Below are 22,853 nucleotides of genomic sequence, written 5' to 3' on the forward strand. Positions count from 1 at the left end.
TACTGTTTTTGACATAAAGTCTGTGTTATTTGACATAAGTATAGCTACTCCTGCTCACTTTTGGTATTCCTTTGCATGGAATATCTTTTCCATCCCTTTACTTTCAGTCACTATGTGTCTTCACAGGTGACATGAGTTTCTTGTAGACAGCATATACTTGGACTATATTTTGTATTCATTCAACCAGTCTATATGTTTTGAGTAGAAAGTTTAATCCTTTTACATTAAAGGTTATTATTGATATGTGAAGGCTTATTCCTGTCGTTTTATGAATTGATTTCTGTTTGCTTTGTCTACAATTTGTTCCTTTCTTTCTCTCTTATTTAACATTGTGGTTTGGTAATTTTCTGTAGTGGTAACATTTGAATTCTTTCCCTTACTTATTTATGTATTTGCTCTACCAGTTTTATACTTTCATGGTTTTTTTCCCATGATGGTAGATATTGTCTTATCACTTCCAGGGGTAGAACTCCATAAGCATTTCTTGTAGATCTTGTCCTGTGGTGATGAATTCCCTCAGCTTTTGCTTGTCTAGAAATGACTTTATTTCTCTTTCATTTATGAAGGATAACTTTGCTGGGTATTGCATACTTAGTGGCTGTTTTTTTTTCTCTTAGCATTTTGAATATATTATCCCATTCTCCCCTGGCCTGTAAGATTTCTGCTGATAAATCTGCTATTAGTTTGATGGGGGTACTTTTGTAAGTTACTGGGCACTTTTCTCTTGCTGTTTTAATTATCTTTGTAACTTTTTACAGTTTGACTATCATGTACTGTGGAGAAGACCTTTTTAACTTGCATCTTTCTGGGGATCTCTAAGCTTCTTATATCTGGATGTCTAATTCTCTTGCTAGATGTGGGAAGTTTTTAGCTATTAATTTCTTAAATAGGTTTTCTATCCTGTTTGTTTTCCTGTCACCTTCTGAGACACTGAAAATTTGAATATTTGGTCACTTTATGGTGTCTCACAGGTCACATACTCTTCCTTCATTCTTAAAAGTTGTTTTTTCTTCATTTCAATCTGACTGGGTTATTTCAAAAGACCTGTCTTCAAGTTCTGAAATTTATTCTTCTACTTGATATAGTGTATGATTGAAGCTTTCAAATGTATTTTTTAATTTCATTTAATGAATTCTTCAGTTACAGAATTTTTTTAAATGATATTTATCTCTTTGGTAAATTTCTCATTTCTATCCTGAATTGTTTTTCTGATTTTTTTTTTCTGTTTTTTGTCCATGTTCTCTTGTATCTCATTGATTTTCTCTAATATAATTATTTTTGAATTATTTCTCTGGGATTTCATAAGTTTTTTTTTTCATTGAAATATGTTGCTGGAGAATTATTGTTTTCCATTGGACTTGTCATCTTTCCTTTCCATTGATATCTGCACATCTGGTTTAATAATTAATTCTAATTTTCTGAATTTACATTGATAGCAGAGGACTCTTCCTTGAAGCTCTATCTATGCGGTTGGTTGAGTAGAGCACTTTGGCTTTGATCCTGGATACATGCATTAGTGTAGTCTCTGTATGATTTCTTTGGCTGTAAACAGTGTCAGTGGTGTCTGAGATTTCCTCAGTGGCTTAGGCTGTGGTTGTTAGTGAAGGCTGTGGTGATATTTTGTTGGAGACAGGGACACCAGATGGGCCAGTCCTTGTTCCCCAGTGGTTACTGTGGCAGGCTAAGCATGCCTGTTCTTGGGCCCCAGAGTGTCATACATTGGCACTGGTGTTAGTGAATCTAGGTGGGCTGATTCTTAGGCCTTCAAGTAGCTTCTTGGGTGTCAGGAATGGTAATGGTGGCCTGAATGGGTGGAAGGGTCTTTGGGTCTCTGGCCAGTGGGTGTCGCATGGATACAATGGCAGTAGCAGTGGGGGAACAACTTTCGGCTCACAACAGATCTGTGCTTTTGTTGGCAGTAGCTATGACAGGCTTGGTGGACAGTCCTTGAACCACAGGTGGCACATGTGGGTGGGTGCCAGCTATTGTGGTAGTGGTAGATTGGATAAGCTTGTCCTCAGGTTCCCAGGAGGAGTACTTGGGAGCCAATGATGGTGGATAGGGCAGAGCAATCCCCAAGCACCCAGATGATGTGGCACTTGGTGGGGCAGAGCACTGCCAGGTAGATCTGTCCCAAGTCCCCCTTGGTGGTACATATGGGCACTAGTTTTGATAGGTGGGGGCAGGATGATTTCCAGGCTCATGGCAGAATGTTTGAGTGGGGACAGCAGTGGCTGTGCTGCAGCCCTACTTTTGGGGATTGTGGAGGTACTTTAAGTGGCCGCAGCTATAGACAAGTGGCTAGGGAGCATGCGCTTCGGCCCCAGGTAGTGGCTCTGGGCAGGGTTGTCTGTCCTTAGGATGGTTGTAAATGAACTATGGCCCTGCTGCTGAGAATGGTGGGGTTGTTGCCAGTGGCTCTTGTTTCAGCTTTGGCAGTGGCAGCCAGCAGCAGTGACTGGCTGCAGGTGGAGAGTGTCAATGGGGATCCAGGGATGTGGAGATGCAGGGGCTGTTGGGCTCCAAGGCAGGATGCAGTCTAGAGGGTGCTGGGCTCTCAAAATGGCATCTTGCTGTAGTTGCTTAGGACTTGGGGCAGTGTGTGAGAACCAATGTGAGCTCCCTCTTTGGAGCCATATTGTCACATGGTCTCCTGGCAGCTTCCTATGTTAGTCTCAGTGCACACCAAGGTCGACAAGCTCCCCTATGATTAGGAGTGCAGGAGTTCACTGTGGGAATGTGGACCACTGAGGATCTTTCACTTCCATTTTCCCTACACTGGGGAGCCTTTCCAAGCTCCCATCTGATACTGCCAAGCAGGCTGCCTGGTTTCCCTTTCCTTCCTTACCTTAGGTGTTTCCTATTACTTCCCTATTGAATTTCAGTGTTCTGTCTTAGGTTATCTATTTGAAGTATGATTATCGACTTCCTATTTTGATTCTTCTTTGTGTGGGAGGCCTACCAGATGCCTATAGTCTGCAATCTTGAAACCCCTTTGTTTTTTTTTCCTTAACACAAATGGTACTTTATTATACACATTTGCTTGTATATGACTTTTTAAAAGTTTCACAATACATATTGAGGATATATGTATCAGGATGTGTAGACTTTCTCATTCATTTTATTTGTTTTATTTTTATTTATTTATTTTGAGACAGAGTTTTGCTTTGTCACCCAGGCTGGAGTGCAATAGCGGGATCTCAGCTCACTGCAATGTCCGCCTTCTGGGTTCAAGGGATTCTGCTGCCTCAGCCTCCTGAGTAGCTGGGACTACAGGCATGCACCACCATGCCTGGCTAATTTTGTATTTTTAGTGGAGATGGGGTTTCACCATGTTGGCCAGGCTAGTCTTGAACCCCCTGACCTCTAGTGATCTGCCCACCTCGGCCTCCCAAAGTGCTGGGATATAGGCATGAGCCACCATGCCTGGCCTCTCATTTCTTGTAACTGACTACATTATATTCCAGTGTCTGGGTGTAGTATAACATATTTAACCTGTCTTCATTAATGGACTTTTTGATTGGTTCTAATCTTTTGGTATTACTAACAATATTGCAGTGAATATTCTTGTATATCCTTCTTTGTGTTCTTGTATAAATGTCTATGTAGGAAAAATTTATAGAGATGGAATTATGGGTTAAAGGTTATATTCAATTAAATTTTAAATAAATATTATCAAATTGCCTTTCACAGCTGCTGTATCAATTTGTACTCCTAACAATAATGTTTGAGAGTGCTTATTTCTGTATACTCTGGACCATACAGGTGAAAACTGATATCTCATTGTTTTAGTTTGTATTTTTATCATTTGAATTAGGTTGCTTATAATATGTTTAAATATTAGACATTTGAGAAAAACTTGTTTTTAACCTCTTTATTATAGAATATAATACCCAAATACAAAATGGAAATGTGCACAAAAGAAGAATTTTTATCATAAAGTGAGTATCTGTGTAACTACCACCCAGGTTAAGAAATAGAATGTTTATGTTACCTGGAAGCCTTTATTCTTCTGATGCCAACCACTACTCCCCTTCCTCCTCCAAAGGGAGAAACATCAATACCTTTCTTTTATGATAATCACTTCTTTGCTTTTCTTTATACTTTCACTCCCAGAGCATGCATGCCTATACAACACACTGTTTGGTCTGTCTGTTCTGTACTTTATATAAATGGACTTTATATATCCTTTTGTTTCTGGATCCTTTCATTTCATATAAGATTTGTAGATACATTCTTGTTATTTTGTGTAGCAGTAATTTGCTCATTTTCATTGTTTTATAGTATTCCATTCTATGATTATGTCACAGTTTGCCCATTCTGCTGTTGACAGACATTTCCAGTTTGGGACTAATGTGAATAATGCATTCTTGTATACTTGGTGTGCAAGTGCCTGCACCTTTGTTGGATAAATTATTAGAAGTAGAATTTCTGGATGATAGGATGTGGTATTTTTATCTATATTGGATAATGTCAAGCTGTTGTTGTACAAATTCTTCCAATTTACACTTCCACTAGCAGTGTATGAGGGTTCCTGTTGTCATATACTTTCTCCCATTATTTATATTATCAGTCTTTATAGTTTAAACATTCTGGTGGCTATGAGGTGACATCTTATAATTTTAATTTTCAGTTCCTTAAATATTAATGAAGTTAAGCACATTTTGATGTTTATTGGCCATATAGAAATCCTCTTTTATGAATCCATTTTTGGGTCCATTTTTCTATTCAATTTCTTGTCTTTTTTAATTGATATGTAGGAGTTTTAATACATTCTGGATACAGACCAGTTCATAGTCTTAGTCTGGATTCCAACAAAAGTAGAGCCTTGTGATGAGCACTAGGGTACAGATAGCTTTTTGGGAGATAATCCCAGGAAGTAGAAGTGAGGGAGTAGTGAGGTTTGGAAGAAGGAAAAAGCCTCCTTCTTATTAAGGTCACACTATAGGCAATGGGAACTGGATTCTTCTAGAACCTCTGAGAAGAGCACAGAAAGCCTTCCTGAAGGAGGAGAATCTGAAGCACTTATTCAATGCTGATTAAGTTTCTTCCAGTGGTGTTTACTACCCCATCTTCCAAGCTGAGCTTGTGCTTCGCTAAACATATTTCCATGGCCTTCAGAGAAGGTCATGAAGCAGAAGGTGGCAGAATGTTCAGTGAATGCTTGGGATGAGATACGAGCAAGGTGAGTCTGCACTCACATGGGACTGTCCATTGCAGCTCTGGTTAACATCAGAACTGGCCCAGGGAACTCCTAAGTAGTGGCACCAATGGCATCCTTTCTGTTTTGTAGATACCTTTTTTCCACACTGAAAGATGCCTTTACTCTCTTATGGTGTCTTTTGATGAACAGAAATGCTTAATATTATTTATGTAATCAAATAAAATTTATCTTTTCCCATTTTGGGTAATGCTTTAAATATTTTGTTTAAAAAATCTTTTCTTACCCTAAGTTCATGAGGACATTCTCAAGCTACATTTTTAGGTAGTGTATTTTTTTTTGAGAAGGTGATGAAAGATATGGGTAATTTCTCCAGAAACATACAAATCATTTTATATAACTTTAAGGTGTTCATGGAACCTTTGAAGGCCTTCCATAGAACCCCTAGTTTTACTGATTTTACTGATCCCAAGTTAAGAATCTCTAGTCATTGTTTTACCTTTTTGATTTAGACCCATAGACCACCTGGAACTGATCTTTGCGTCGTGTGATATGAGATAGGGAGCAAGTTTTATTTTATTTTTTCATATGAATGTCTAATTGACCCAGCATCATTTATTGAAAAAACAAAAACCAAAACTTTATTTTTTCCTCATTGTTCAATAGTGTCAACTTGTTATAAATCAAGTACATATACCTGCTTAGTTTTTATTCATTTTTCTGTGCTCTCTAGTCTGTTCCAAAGGAACGTTTTTCTCCTCTTGTGCCAGTTACTCTGTATTAATTACTGTTACTTTATAGTTTATCTTGATATCTGATAGATCAAGTCTATTCTTTGTGCACAAGATTTTCTTGGCTTTTCTTGGATGTTTGGATTTTCATATGAATTTCAAAATGAACTTAGCGTATTATGCACACACACACACATAACACACACACACACACAGTTGGAATTCAGATTAGAATTGCACTGGTATCTCTAGATTAATTTGGGGAGATTGACTTCTTTATAATTTTGAGTCTTCTGATCCATGATGTAGTATAGCTCTCCACTTGCTGAGTCTTAACTTATTCTCAAAAATGTTACATAGTTTATTGCAATGAGGCCTTGCATATCTTTCATTACAAGTCTTACCTAGGTATTTGATATTTGTGATAGTTTTATATAGATGATATTTATAAATTTCATTTTGCTTGGGATTGTATGTAGAAAAACAATGTATTTTTTTGTAGAATCCTCTTGCATAAAACAAAATTGCCAAGCCCATTTGTTAATTACAATTCTTCAACTGTAGGTTATTTTGAATTTTCTTTCTATATAATAATATCATCTGCAAATTGTGGCAATTTGATTTCTTCTTTTAAATTTCTATATTTTGCATGTATTTTTCTTGTCTAATTGTACTGTCTAATACTTCCAATGCAATGTTGAAAATAGAAGTAGTGGGCATCTTTATTGCATTCTCTATCTCAAAGAAAATGCTGCTGACATTTTATTATTAAGAATCATGGTATGATGTTTGCCTAAAAATACTGTTTTTTGTGCACTTGTTGCAGTTGTTGGGTGTACTATGATAAATATGTCAATTAGGTCAAATTTGTTGATGGTATTAATTAAATCTTTTACATTTTTCTGCCTTTAAAAGTCTACTTATTTTATCATTTTTCCAGAGAGCATTTTAAAATTTTTACTTTCAGTTATGAACTTCTCTTATACTTCTGGCAAGCTTAGCTAAATATTTTGAGAATATGGCATTAGGTTTATATAAACTTAGAACTGTTATATCTTATTGATGAATTGACTTTTTAATCATTACTATTACTGTTACTATTATTGTTACTATTATCTTTATCCCTAATAATGCTCTTTGTCTTTAACCCTTTTTTGTCTGATATTGTAGTTTTCTTTTGGTTAGTGCTTGCACCAAAACCAAAATCTGTTTAACTCAGAACTTCCTAAACTCATATGAACATAGAATTTTATTAAGGCATAATATCTATTAAGATCTCAGGAAACAAGTGGTATATAGAACACACTTTGTAAAATAGTGATCTAAAAGAGATGATTATTAAAGGAGTATACCTAGGGGTTTATAGATAAGAGAACTATTTAGATATCTCCAGTAAAGCAGGGTTAAGCAAACTATGTTCAGGGAGCCCAATCTGGCACACTACCTGTTCTTGTAAATAAAATTTTATTGGAATACAGCTATGCCTACTTATTTATGTAATTTCTATAATTGCTTTGGCTCTATGATGGCAGAGTTGGGTAGAGACTGGCTATCAAAGCTTAAATTGTTTACTGTCTGACCTTTTACAGAAAATTTGGCAATTATTTTTCCTGCTAATAATTGCCAAAAGTTGTTGAACACTTATTACTTTGTGGGCTCAGTATGTTGCTAGATATTTTATATAGGTAATCTCATTTTATTATCCTTAAAATCTTTTAAGGTAGGTGGGATGAGATTGTGTTTATTTTACAAATGAGGAACCTAAAATGCAGAGAAATTAAATAATTGCCCATGGTTACATATCTACTAAATGTCAGAACCAGGGTTTGAAGCTAGATCTGCCTCCTAGCCTTCACTCTCTGACTATACTAGACTGCCTTCTGGTTCCTGTTGTTTTAGTAGAGTGTGAAGTAATGGAATAAAAAGTTAAGAAGGTTAAAAAACTCGTACTTTGAAGTGCCATTGTTACTCTAAGAGGTTAGCTATGTGAGGTATACCTGTTAACTGCCAGGGTACTGGACTAATTGCTTTACGTGTTATCCATTCAGTTTTAGCAATGAATCTGTGTTGCATTTTTAAATTGAAGTTATTTATCAAGGAAAAAGTAGTTAATCTATCTCAGACCATACTTTCAAAGGAATATTGATGATTTAAAGATAGTTAGATAACTCTATTGACTATGTCTATTATATAATACAGTGGATACACACCACAAATGTTTTCTCATGCTATTGTCTAGGTTCCAAATAAAAGTTTTAATAACCACATAATGACATAATATTATGACTAGTGAGTTGCCTGTATTTTAAACTTTCACTTATTTTTGGAGGTAGGATATAGAACTCACATTATTAATTAGAAGATTTACTTGCATGTTAATAACAATTTAGAAAATACTCTGAATATTGCTCAAGATTGTGACCTTCACAAGTGTGAACTCTGTATAAAATAGTAGAACTGCATACTTTTTTTTTGCTTAATTTATTTTTTCCAACTTAAAATGTTTAGCATTAAGGAAATTTAGAAAAATGTGAAAAATGGAAAGATAGTGTTTACCTATTGTCCCATGCCCATTGGCAGCCTTTGTTAACAGCTTATTCCTCTCAGTCCTTTTCCTAAGAACATAGTCTTTTATTACTTTTTAAAAAGTATGTGAATATAATTTTTATCCCCCCTTTTTGGCTTTACGTCATATGCCTAGTAATGGGAAACTCTGACTTCAAATGAAAGCTCTGTCAGCAACTTGTCATGTGGTCCTAAGAGAGTTGTATGTCTGTTTCCTTGCCTGTAAACTTGGGCACATTTCATTCTGCTATCCCTGATATTTTTACTTAGAATGTGAGGCAACCTCCGAGGCTAGGCCAGATCTTGTCTGGACTTCAAAGTGAAATCTTCAAATTGTTATGAAGAAGATACAGTAAAATGATAAGCAGGATCTCTCCATATGATCCTCTTTGTTTCTTTGTTTTTGAGAGTGAGCAAAAGACCTAAGGTAAGGTTGAGAAGGACTAACCTGTAGTGTGCAACTAAGCTCCTAGTGGGTCTACAGTGTTTATTTGTTAGGTGTGATAATGTGGTAGCATTGCCAAGGACACAACTGTAGGGTCTTGTACCCTTAAGGCATTCCTCTTTAAAAAGTGGGTGACTATACTAGCCACCACATCACCTAAGATGTGACTTGAGCTCATTTCATTTGAGTCTTAGGGAAAAAGCAAAAAGGGAAACACATTTATGGAAGGCATACCGCATCTAGTAAGCATTTTCATATGTCAAATCCCCACAAAAACTTTGGGAAGTAAATGTTAACATCCTCATCTTTAAAAGTATTTTCTTTATTTTAGAAAGTGACATTATATAGTTTTATAATCTGCTTTCTTTTCTTTACATATTGCATACAAAGCTGTAATTATTTGTCTTCTTTACTAGGCTGTGAACTCCCTGAAGTCACCAACTCTACTGCATTCATTTTTGTTTTCTCAGGGCTTAATACAGTGTCTGGCACAGAGTAAGCATCCAGTAAATGATGAGTAAGGATGATTTACTCTAGAAATTAGGACTTTTAGATAATTAGCCCATAGTTATCAAATCTTTATTTTCTCTTCTTTCAGCATCTCTCTTCCTTTTAATTTCTACTGCAAATTTAGGAATGCTTGAAAAATGTAAAGTGCCACATACATGCAAGTTGAGACTATGTTGACTCTCTGTATTCCCATAAGTTGTTCTGGTCTGTATCCAGTTGATAATGCAGTTGTTATTTTTATAATAGTCTAAGTACATATTTGCGCAACAGGCGGTGTCAACTCATCTAAGTTACTTGCTGTTATTTGCCTGATACTTTTAAATTACAGCGCTTCATTACTGAAGTCATTATTTGTGGTTAAGAGGGAGTGGTACTGAGAGTGGTAGCAAGAAGACTTTTAAAAAATGAGGATTAAAGTTGACCATCTTTTGCTGTCTTTAAATTTATCTTGATTTAATTATCTAGAACAAGTACAAAGAATGGCCCTGCCTCAGTTTTTTCTATATGTCTACTCTATATAAAATACACTGATTAAAAAGAGGTATGGTCTTAAAAATTAAAATTTATTTGCAAGATTTTGTTAAATGATTGCTTTTTAAATCTCTGCCACTCTACTGTTACTCCATTTTGTGAGCAGAACTCAGGAAGAGAAAACTCAGCAAGGATAGGAATCCTCTTCTCTTTCTGGATATGATAGTGTACTGCAAAAGCAAGACTATTCTAACTATAGCATCTATCTTACAATGAATCCAAATGCCATTCCTGGAGGTCTGGGATTATGCTTTATTGTCCTGTATCCCTAGATATCCATATTCATGCTGTTCATCCTGTGGGCTCTCAGAAATATTAGTTGAATTGCTGAAGAATTGCTTGTATCTTTATCTCAGATTTTTTTAAAAAGCACCCTGCAATTAACTAAGACTTAATTTTTTAGTTAAATTCCAATGTCTAGTTTCTAATACCTCCTTATATTTAAGAAAACATTGTTATTTTATTTTTATAAAACAGGAACTCCAAAATCATTGGGAATCTTTTCTGTAAAATAAGACATTTTACAGAGTTACAAAATTTTCATTTTTCCACAAAAGTTTTTGTGAGCATACCCTCATTTAGCACAGTTTCTCTTTAGCCTGGGAGTTTTTGAATTTTAGTGTGCTAGGAATTATCTGAAGAATGCTTAAAATTAGATTAATGGGCCAACTCTCAGAATCATAGAATTGATTGGTTTGGGTGGAGCTTTAATAATCTTTAAAATTATTTTATTTTATTTTATTTTTGAGGTGGAGTCTCGTTCTGTCACCCAGGCCAGAGTGCAGTGGCGCAATCTTGGTTCACTGCTGCCTGTGTCTCCCGGGTTCAAGTGATTCTTCTGCCTCAGCCTCCTGAGTAGCCAGGACTACCATGCCCAGCCAATCTTTATATTTTTAGTAGAGATGGGGTTTCACCACATTGGCCAGGCTGGTCTCGAACTTCTGACCTCAAGTGATTCGCCCACCTTGGCCTCCCAAAGTGCTGGGATTACAGACATGAGCCACCGCACCCGCTCACAAATTTTTTATTTTAATAAGCACTCTAAGCAGTTCTGATATAGATAGTCTGTGGATTATGTTTTGATAATGACTTTTTTTCTCCAGACCTACTCATACAGGACCCTTTGCCTTTTTAAAAACTATTATTATTAACTAGTTATCTCTGAAATCACACAGGCTGTAAGAAAAAAGATCTTAAAAAAAAAGATCTTAAAAATAACAAAAGTTATTTCAAAGAAGTTTATTTTGATAAGAAAAGCAACGGGCATGAAGGAATAAAGGAGAACAAGTTTATTAGGTGAAAAGTTACAAAATATATTCTTTTTTTACTCACTGTGAAATTTTTATTTGATTTTTGTCAGGTTGCCATGCTGCCTTGTGTTTATAAAGTATGTGGAATATTTCTTTCTTTTTTTTTTTTTTTTTGAGACGGAGTCTCGCTCTGTTGCCCAGGCTGGAGTGCAGTGGTGCGATCTCGGCCCACTGCAAGCTCTGCCTCCTGGGTTCACGCCATTCTCCCGCCTCAGCCTCCCGAGTAGCTGGGACTACAGGCGCCCGCTACTATGCCTGGCTAATTTATTTTTGTATTTTTAGTAGAGAAGGTGTTAGCCAGGATGGTCTCGATCTCCTGACCTCATGATCGGCCTGCCTCAGCCTCCTAAAGTGCTGGGATTACAGGCGTGAGCCACCACGCCCGGCCGGAATATTTCTTTAGTGAAGATGTCAAAATACAAATTTTGGGGATTAAGTCACATGGTGATTCTGTAAATAGTTTTTGGAAGCTTGTGGTCTGTAATTTGATCTTGGTTCATAATGATAAGCTGCCTTTGTAAAATACCTTTATAAAGTAATGACATGGGGTCTTCTAAATATTCCCGCCCTTCCTCTCCCCTCCCCTCTCCTCTCCTCTCCTGCCCTCCCCTTCCCTTCCCTTTCCTTCCCTTCCCTTTTCTGAGACAGGATCTCACTCTGTTGCCCAGGGTAGAATGCAGTGGCGTCATCTTAATTCACTGCAGCCCCAACCTCCTGTGCTCAAGTGGGCTTCCCGCCTCAGCTTCCTGAGTAGCTGGGACTACAGGTGTGTGTCACCATGCCTGGCTATTTTTTTTTTTTTTTTTTTGAGACAGAGTCTTGCCCTGTCACCCAGGCTAGAGTGCAGTGGCAAGATCTCAGCTCACTGCAACCTCCACCTCCAGGGTTCAAGCAATTCTCCTGCCTCAGCCTCCCAAGTAACTGGGATTATAGCCACACGCCACCATGCCCAGCTTAGTTTCTGTATCTTTAGTAGAGATGGGGTTTCAGCATGTTGGCCAGGCTGGTCTCGAACTCCTGACCTCATGACCTGCCCACCTTGGCCTCCCAAAGTGCTGCGGTTACAGGTGTGAGCCACTGCACCTGGCTGCCTGGCTAATTTTTAAATTTCTTTTGTAGAGACGGGGGTCCAGGATGGTTTTGAACTCTTCACCTTAAACGACCCTCCCACCTCGACCTCCCAAAGTGCTGGGATAACACGTGTGAATCACTGCACCTGGCCCTCATTTTTTTTTTTTTTTTTTTTTTGTGTAGACACGTTTTATACTGACCACTTTGTTCATATATAGCTCTTATTGAATTATTCTTTCAGGAGAGCAGTAAAGTGTTGGCAGTTGTAAAAATGTGTCAAATTTATGCAATCCTATCTCTGATTTACAATTCAGCTACACATGTTGGCAGAGGTGAACTGGTGGGCCTAAGGAAATGCAACAATAATTCCTCCTCTCTTCACCCTGAAATACCTTGATCCTGACCATATAATTTATTAAAGTAGGCTTAGGGTATGTTACATTAAAGTGTAAAGGTATTCTTCCTAGTGGGTGTGGATAGTATAAAGTTGTAGAATCTTAGAGTGGTAGTGACTTTAGAGGAGAACTGATACAGCAGTTCCTGAATACCAGTCTCCATCTAGGCCAACTGTAACAGTCACCTCCAGAGCTTTTAAAAAAATGTAAACTCCTGGTCCACTCAAGGAGATTTTGGTTTAGGAAGTCTGGAGTGGGGCCCAGAAATTTGAACTTTATAAAAGATTTTTAGGTGATTATATAATCAGCTAAGTTTTGGTACAACTTTAAACTCTGTAAGAATTCTTTCTACAACATTCTTGGTAAAGAGTCATGCAGTCTCAACTTTGACAACTTCTATTTGATGAGGCAACTTATTTCATTGCTTTAAAAGATTTATCTTGGACTGAACTAGGCACAGTTCTGGGTGGGAGTCTGGGGAGTGCAGCAGCCATGGCCAGCCACCTCGTGCTCAACAACGGTACCAGGATGCTCATCCTGGGGCTGGGCACCTGGAAGCCCCTTCCATGCCAGGTGACTGAGGCTGTGAAGGTGGCCATCGATATTGGGTACTGCCACCTTGACTGTGCCCATGTGTGCCAGAATGAAAATGAGGTGGAGGTGGCCATTCAGGAGAAGCTCAGGGAGCAGGTGGTGAAGTGTAAGGAGCTCTTCGTTGTCAGTAAGTTGTGGTGCATGTGCCATGAGAAGCGCCTGGTGAAAGGAGCCTGCCAGAAGACGCTCAGTGGCCTGAAGCTGGACCCCTGGACCTTTACCTTATTCACTGGCCAACTGGCTTTAAGCCTGGGAAGGATGAATCAGGCAGTGTGGTTCCCAGTGACACCAACATTCTGGACACATGGGTGGCCATGGAAGAGCTGGTGGATGAAGGGCTAGTGAAAGCTATTGGCATCTCCAACTTCAACCATTTCCAGGTGGAGAGGATCTTAAACAAACCTGACTTAAAGGATAAGCCTGTGGTTAACCAGATTGAGTGCCACCCGTACTTCACTCGGGAGAAGTTAATCCAGTACTGCCAGCCCAAAGGCATTGTGGCCACTGCCTACAGCCCCCTCGGCTCTCCCTATAGGTACTGGGCCAAGCTCGAGGACCCTTCCCTCCTGGAGGATCCCAGGATCAAGGCGATCACAGCCAAGCACAATAAAACTACAGCCCAGGTCCTGATCCGGCTCCCCATGCAGAGGAACTTGGTGGTGATCCCCAAATCTGTGACACCAGAACGCATTGCTGAGAACGTTAAGGTCTTTAACTTTGAACTGAGCACCCAGGATGTGACCACCTCACTCAGCTACAACAGGAACTGGAGGATCTGTGCCTTGGTGAGCTGTGCCTGCCACAAGGATTACCCCTTCCATGAAGAGTTTTGAAGCTGTGGTTGCCTGCTCATCCCTAAGTGACCTATACCTGTGTTTCCTGCCTCATTTGTTTTCATTGCAAAGGTAGTATGGCCTGTGTCACTCAGCAGTGGGACAGCAAACTGTAGAGTGGCCAGCAAACTGTAGAGTGGCCAGCAAGGGTGTGTCCAGCTTGATGTTGGATCTGAAGAGCCCTGTCAGTAGAGTAGAGGTCTCTTCCAGTTTGCTTTGCCCTTCTTTTTGCCCTGCTGGGGAAAGTACAACCTGAATACCCTTTTCTGACCAAAGGGAAGCAAAATCTACCAGGTCAAAATAGTGCAAGTAACAGTGAGTTTTGACTGCTTGGAACTGTAACCCTTTCAGCAAGACTTCGCTTTGCCTCAAATAAAAAGTGCTTTTGTGAGCTTGAAAAAAAAAAAAAAAAAAAAGGTTTATCTTGGACTGAACTACAACCTACCACTTTGTAATTTCCAGCCACAAGTATTGTTCTTTCTTTGGGAAGGAGGAAAAAGAAACTAATTTTGATCAGCATTTACTATATTATATTTGCTGTGCTAGGTATCATTGCCTCTTACTGTATGCTTGAAAAAACTAAGGTAATTTCCTTGGCTGCAAAATGGAGTATCCGAGTAGATCAGCAGTTATCAAAATGTGGCCTGTGGACACAGGGGATCCCTGAGTCCCTTTCAGAGGGCGTGTTGTCAAAACTATTTTCATCATAATGGGAAATTGCTAGTTGCCTTTTTCACTGTATTGACATTTGCACTGAGTATGCAGAGCAATTTTGCATTAAAACTGCTGGTGCCTTAGCACACATTAAGACAGTGGCACCAAATTATGTTAGTAGTCATTGAATTCTTTATTATTACCACTCATGAAAACAAACAAACAAAAAGCCAGTTTCACTTAAGAGCATTGTAGATGAAACAGTAAAATTATTAATTTTATTAACTCTTGACCCTTCTTTAATACTCTCTGTGCTGAAATGGGAAGTATGTATAAGGCACTTACACTACATACCCAAGTATGATGGTTATCTTGAGGAAAATCACTTGTAATTGAGTTGAACTAACTACTTTTTTCAAAGAACACCATATTTTACTTGAAAGAACAACTAACAAACACACAATGGTTATTTAGACTTAAAAACCTGGCAGACATATTCTCAAAAATGAACAAAGTGAGCCTGCCTATTTTGAGGAAAGCAAGTGACACTTTTTTGTCAATAAAATTTGAGCTTCCAAGAGCAAATGAGTAGTTTGGAAAGCTTTTACCCACCACCACAATCATGATTGCTTCCCAATACTTAAAAACCTTTCTGATAAGATTGGGTGGTGATATTAAGAAATGTGGTTTTAACAATATTGCATAATAGAACATGTCAATGTTTTAAACTCAGTGAGCCAATATTTCTCAAACGAAGTAATGTATGGTGTTACAAAGTCAGGTATAGCTAAAAGATCCATTTAAAGGTGATTTGATTTTAGAGTAATGGAATACAAAAAGTTTATTGATATTCAAGTTTTAGATTCCATATTGCAATTAACCTTTGAGAAATGATTACTTGTCAAATTTTGATGTAATGTAAAAGAATAGCCACAATTATTTGAAAAGGCTATTAAAACATTCTGCCTCTTTCTATCTGTGTGAAAATGGATACTTTTCATGTACTTCCACCAAACCAACATATCACAACAGATTGAATGCAGTAGCACCTGTGATAATCTAGCTGTCTTTTTCTAAACCGGACATTTAAGAGATTTGCAAAAATGTAAAGCAATGCTAGTTTTCTCTCTCTTTTTTTTATTTTGGAAATTATGCTTATATTTCACAAAATATTTTATAATACTATGTAATAGTTTCATTATTGTTATTTAAAATATTTAAAATATTTAAAGTTTAATTTCTAATATACTAAGTATTGATAAATGTAACAATAGCTCTTTGGGACCCTCAATACTTTTTAGGACTGTAAGGGAGTCCTGAGACCTAAGAGTTTGATAACCACTGGACTCCATGATCTCCAAGTTCATTCCAACCACCATCATTGAACATGCAACCATTCTATTGTAACATGGTTTCCATAAAGTTTCCCAGCCATTCTCCTCTGAATGCTTTGCCAATGTCCCTTCTAAGTGGTGGCCCTCAATACCAAAATAATATTGAAGAGATATAGGTTGAGCAACATAGAATACATGAATAAGCTATTATGAGGTGGCTTCAATAATAACTACCTTTGGAGATCTTTAAGAATAGGTGAAATTCCTATTTCTTTAAGGAAGCAAGTTCTTCCAGAACAGCAGAGTGGTGGACTAGGTAGCATCTTAAATTGTCTTCCTTGATACCTCACAAATACTCTAACCTTTTGCATTAGGAGACACAATTTTCTATTCAGTATTGTGATGTTTTTAATTATTAACATCTCCATTTAAAAAAAATACTGGACATTAGCTTAATGTCAGTTCTACTGAAAGTCAAATTTTACATTTTATTATTTATAGTTAATTCAAATTCTGCATAATTTAATATGATTATTAAGGAAAAAGAAAACTAAGCATTATGTAGTTCAAGAAACATGGGTTTAATCTAGTAAAGCCGTAAGCAAAAAAAGTGATAATAACAGTGAAGAATTGAAATTTTTAAATTGATGGAGCTTTGGAGGAAATAGCAATAGTTTTAATGCAACAATCACATCTCCTGGAAAACCCACTTCAATTTGCATACAGGATATTTTTAATGTGTAATTTTAATTTTGATATATGAAAGACCAGGCATTGATATTTTCCTAAAAGTTAGTTGAGAGAATCAATGCTTTGAAGACAGTTGTTTTAATTCAGTGGCTCACTATGTATAATATTAGTAAAATCAATGCATCAATAAATTTAAAACATTATTTAATTCTTGACTTCAGTTTTAATCATGCAATGCTACAATTTAATATAAAAGCAGACAAAATTTGTTACAGGTGTTTTGGAAGCACTTTAGTACTTTAAATAATACCTCAGAATCACTGAATCTCAGGGCTGTAAGGTCATTTAGTACAACCACCCATTTGATACTTGAACTTTCTTGCTAACTCAAATAATAAAAAGAAGGTAAGGGGAGGGGGGTTACTAAAAACATAAGTGGGTTTGGCTTAAAGACAGGCTTCAGGCAGGATTTAAAAATGTAGCTTGAAAGCTTTTAAAGTCTAATTATACAGGGGGGTGGCAATGTTTTTATTTGCTATTTACCTTTGATCTATTACCTATTTTTGGTAGAGTGGGACAAGCTTTTGTGAAAATGTTTATGGTTTCTTCATTTGATGTTAAGACACTCATTTGAAGTTGCCCTGTAATTTTGAGGGTTTTTAAAACTAATATTAATATTTGGCTTTTGCCCCCAGACTAATAGCAAGTTATCCTAGATCTGGGTGATTTCTTTTGAATCTCTAAGTGATGTACTGGATTTAGAAATAGCTTCCTCATTTTGGCACACATTAGACATGCTAAGTATAAAAAATCTAAATAATATCAAACCATAAGAGTAAGAAAGTAAAAATAACCTATGGCACCCTGCCCAATGTTAATATTTTTGTTAAATTATATTTTGTGAAACTTATACATGCATATATATTTGATTTTCACATAAATATTTGATATTCTATAAATTGGTGGGCTTTTATTATACACATTTTTTATTCAACAATGTATTGTGGCAATCTTTTTTGTCAATAAATATAGATTTATATAATGATTTTTAATAATTACAGGGTAGGGTTATATGTTTTTAGCACAATTTACTTATTCAATCAATTCCTAATTCTGGCTATTATAAAAAACTGTAGTAAACATACATATTAAATGTGTGTATCTTTTATCATATTTATAATGAGCTCCTTAAGATAATTTTTGAAAGTAATGTTGAAATCTCAAAGGATATGGACAGTAAAAGTTTTAAAACTTATTATAAAATTGCCATTCAGAAAAGTCATACATTTATAATCCCATCAATAGTACATGAAAGTGCTTATTTTTCCACACTCTCACCAATACCAGTTTTTGTCCAGTTTATAAAATGTTTTGCCAATATTATGAGAGAAAATATTTTATTTACGTTTATTTGGCTATTTGGGAGATTATACACATTTTCATATTATTGGACATTTGCATTTATTCATTTGTACACTTCTTCTTTGTATCCCTTGTTTTTTTTTTTTTTTTTTTGAGACAGAGTCTCGCTCTGTCACCCAGGTTGGAGTGCAGTAATGCAATCTCGGCTCACTGCAACCTCCGCCTCCCAGGTTCAAGTGATTCTCATGTCTCAGTCTCCTGAGTAGCTGGGATTACAGGTGTGCACCACCACGCCTGGCTAATTTTTGTATTTTTAGTAGAAACAGGGTTTTGCCATGTTGACCAGGTTGGTATCAAACTCCTGGCCTCAAGTGATCTGCCTGCCTCGGCCTCCCAAAGTGTTGGGATTACAGGCATGAGCCACTGCGCTTGGCCCCTTGTGCATTATTATATTGAAGTATATATAGTAATGCATTTTTTATTTAGTACATTAAGAATATGTTAAAGACTTGCTGACTAAATATTATGGAGCAAATTACCACCATGGTCAGATGTGTAATAGACTGTGACCCAGCTCAGATTATTGATTGTTTGAAATCCTTGATGGGAAAGGCCTTTTTTTTTTTTTAATTTAAAATTTTTGTGTTCTTACTGTCCAGTGTGATCTTTAACCCATGATCACTCTCTGCTGAATGTATAAATGAGCAAATAGAGAACTGGAACAATCCATGGGTGATTACGTGTTCTGAGGATTCGTTTTACCAAACAGATTGAGATTTTCCAGAACACATAATGATTTGCTCTGGCATTTCCTTCTCTATCTTTTCACATTTGTGCTGCCCTCAGGACCATAGTGACTGCTTTTATTTTTGGAAATGTCTTTTTAAGATAAACTTTCCTAGTTCTTAAAAAAGTACCTATTTCAATTGTGTGTGTATTATTCTTAACTCTTTGCCCCTCATAAAATGTTGCTTGTTTAGCTTTCAGTTATCTGCCTGCAGAAGTATGCATTAAAGTCATTTTAAAAATTATGTAGTAATGAACTCTTTGACCATAGGAACTTATTTTTTTTAAATTCTTTGCTCTAAACTTCACCAATAGTGCAAATCAGTTGATAATGAGATTCACAGTTGCTTTAAACATATGTAGCAGGACTGCACTGATATGATGAATAAGATTTATTGACTTTGTATTGGTGTATGTGAAAATATTATTTGTTTTAAATGTCTGGAATCTGACTTGTTCCAAAATTAAAAATATTTCTAGAGTTAGAGATCTTAATTCAAGATAGCTCATTGATTAAAAAATTAAATCTACCCTAACCGCAATATTTTCTGGTCGCATTTTCTTTTAGCTCCCCATCCTTTATGTGGAAGTGAAGGGATAGTATGTATCATGTATCTTGCATAATTCCAATTAATGCTTTTAAAAAAGTATTTGCCAGAAAAGCAAGGTGTGGTATTTTAAAATGTATAAGTACTAAAACTTCTTTTGGATTCTTCTAGAATTTAGACTTTTGGATATACAGCATTTTGCTATAAAATTTATTTAGTGGGTAACTTCTTTATAAAGAAATTATAATTTATAATTCAGCAGGGGATGGCATGTGAGGATGGTTTGAATCAGAACCAGTACTCTTTGATGGTTTTGGATAATATACACAGTGTGTCCAGGTAGGCTTGTCTGGTGTCCCAGATAAAATTACTCTTCCAGATCCCTAAACAGCAGAAGCAATGAGGAAGAAAAGGGTATAATGCCAAAAATTAATAACAGAGCTACATCCCCCTGGCCAGACTGTCCTGTACTTCTTGCACTGTGGAAATAGGCATTACAGAATTGCTGGAAACTGGTGAAACTAGAGTAGGGAAGCCCTGAGGCACCATTTCCTACAAGGACAAGAAGGTCTAGTGAAGAAGTCTAATGGGTATATTAGCTGTTGATGCTTAAAGCTGTTCAAATGCCCACACCTTTGTCATCTATTAATCTTTAAAAAAATTAAAACAATTTTTTTAGAGATGGGGTCTCACCATGTTGCCTAGGCTGGTCTTGAACTCCTGGACTCAAGCAAACCACTTGCCTCAGCCTCCTAAAGTATTGGGATTACAGGTGTGAGCCACTGCACCTGGCTCTATTATCTATCAATCTTGATTAGAAAATAGAATAAATTACCTGATCATTTAGGTAAAGCATATTTTAGGGGTTGGAGAGGGCTGAGTTAGATATTTATTTCATATTTCATCTTAATTTCAGATGCCTATACCTAATCTGTTAAGGTCATTTGTGCTATAATTGCAAAGTTGGGTGCAGTGGTTCCTACAAATGATGTTGATCAAGATCCATTGTTTTTCAGAAGGATTTTATTTAAATCTAGTTAGCTGTAACTAACCTAGATATTTGCTGGCTATATTTAAAAACTGCAGATTGAATCAAACCAGTCCCTAGAGCCTAGGAAAGTTCCTGACCTAAATTAGGAACCCAAGCTCTATTATTATTTTTTGATGACTACTACTCATAGCCATGCTCACATTTTTGAAAGAATACAGCCTCTGTAACAAAGTTTCTTTGTTTTAATGGAGCTAAAAATATGCTGTATTTAGACCAAACAATAAAAATAAACTACCAAACTACCTTCTAATGCATGGGGGTCCTGGATAGAGGAAATCATAGGCATTTAGAGGCATAAAATGACTCTTTGTATGTTAAAAATTTGTATAAGGCTAGCTCTGTGTGTTTGAGTTGCATCTGTTACCTCTTCAGTGAGAATAAAGTATATGTGAGCAAAAGAATTTTGAATTGAATTATGGCTTCTACAGAATGCATCATATATAATAGCCTAAGCATCTTATGGGTTCCACACCTAGGTAGAACAAACACTTCATTCTTTCTTATTAATTCTACCTACAAGATATTCCTGTCAGACACATTTAAGATATTCTCTGTGAAGCTAATTCATTTCAACTTGCAGACATATATTAAATGTTTTTCAAATATAAATTATAAGCCTATTTTTTTCTTTCTTTCTCTTAAAAATTTTTCCCTTTTATTCTTACTTATTTGTACTTTTAACACCTACTTTATTACCGATTTTTTTTTTTAAAGAGCAATATTGGATGGAGATCTGGCATTCTTAGATGTAGAACAATGAAATAATTGTTTCTTTTGGCATTGTCATTTTGGAAAAAGTTATTAGAGTAGATGGGGATAACTACATGAGTTAAAAATCATATGATTTGTAGCCAGAATGTATACTTCTTTCATAAAGCATATAAATGCAATTTACTTACCCTTTTTAATTTCATTTTCTATTAAATTTTCAGGTCACTTTCATGAGTTCAAAGGCAATTTACCAGTGATTTCTGGGTGCTGGGGCTGATATTTTTTGTGCATATTTGTAAGTATTGGTTTATTACTTTTCTCATTGTGCAATGAAACAGTCACAGTTTGTAAACAAGTTCTTAACTCCTAGTATGTGTGATTTTTATTAGTTTTTTTGCGATTGTTTTGTAATTATTATTTTTTGATAAGTGTTTTCTTGGGAGGAGCATACAAAAAAGTACCAGCTGGTAAAAAAGCCTCAATTTATTGTAATTTCCAGTGAAGTAACACAATGCAGGGCCCATTATAATAAGCTTAAAGAATAAATATCTTACTTTTTGAGAATAGGGCTCAATTGTAGGAATGAGTTATCTTAAAGAGTCTAGTCTATATACACATGAATAATTTACACTGATAACTTCTGCTAGTCTTCTGGTTGGCTGTACTTGAAAAGTGCTATGTGCCTGTGCCCATAGAAAGTATGTGAGACAGTATAGAATTCAAAGAGCTGTTAGCACATGAGGAGATAATGTACAGGTATACCTCGTTTTATTGCACTTTGTTTTATTGTGCTTTGCAGATTTTTTAAAAAACAAATTAGAGGTGTATGGCAACCCTGCATTGAGCAAGTCTATTGGCACCGTTTTTCCAACAGCATGTGCTCACTTCATGTCTCTCTGTTACATTTTCATAATTCTCACAATATTTCAAACTGTCTCATTATTATTATGTCTATTATGATGATCTGTAATTAGTGATCTTGATGTTACTATTGTAATTATTATGGGGCCCCACCAAACAAGCCCATATAAGGTGGTGAACTTGTGTGTATTGTGTGTATTCTGATTGTTCCACCAACTGGCTGTTCTTCTATCCCTCTCCTTCTCATTGAGCCACCCTATTCTCTGAGGCACAACAATATTGAGATTGGGCCAGTTAATAACCCTACAATGACCTCTAAGTGTTCAAGTGAAAGGAAGAGCAGCACATTAAAGAATCACATTAAATCAACAGTTACAAATGACTCAACTTTGTGAGAAAAGCATGTTGAAAGCTGAGACAGGTCAAAAGCTAGGCCTCTTGTACCAGTTAGCCAAGTTGTGAATTCAAAGGGAAAGTTCTTGAAGGAAATGCAAAGTGCTACTCCAGTGAATTATGAATGATAAGAAAGCAAAATAGCCTCATTGCTGATATGGAGAAAGTTCGAGTGGTCTGGATAGAAGACCAAATGAGCCACAACATTCCCTTAAACCAAAGCATAATCCAGAGTAAGGTCTTAACTCTCTTCAATTTTTGTGAAGGCTGAGAGAAGGGAGGAAGCTTCAGAAGAAAGTTTGAAGCTAGCAGAGATT

The 22,853-nt window shown here is 36.5% G+C and overlaps 1 protein-coding gene and 1 pseudogene across 37 annotated transcripts in view; both read left to right on the forward strand.

The window, feature by feature from the left end:
• Window positions 1-22,853, forward strand: part of SOX6 (SRY-box transcription factor 6) — a 658,308-nt gene that overhangs the window by 118,476 nt on the left and 516,979 nt on the right. For 36 of the 37 annotated variants that reach the window (XM_045370379.3, XM_074014189.1, XM_074014211.1 and 33 more), the window contains one exon: window positions 21,504-21,577. The gene's annotated coding sequence lies outside the window, so the exon portion shown is untranslated. Of the gene's footprint in view, window positions 1-3,876; window positions 3,942-21,503; window positions 21,578-22,853 lie in introns of those variants that run through there. The other variant, XM_045370384.3, reaches the window with a different exon arrangement.
• On the forward strand, window positions 13,212-14,525 carry LOC102133823 (aldo-keto reductase family 1 member B1 pseudogene; annotated as a pseudogene).

This window comes from Macaca fascicularis, chromosome 14 (assembly GCF_037993035.2).
Source record: "Macaca fascicularis isolate 582-1 chromosome 14, T2T-MFA8v1.1".
NCBI lineage: Eukaryota > Metazoa > Chordata > Mammalia > Primates > Cercopithecidae > Macaca > Macaca fascicularis.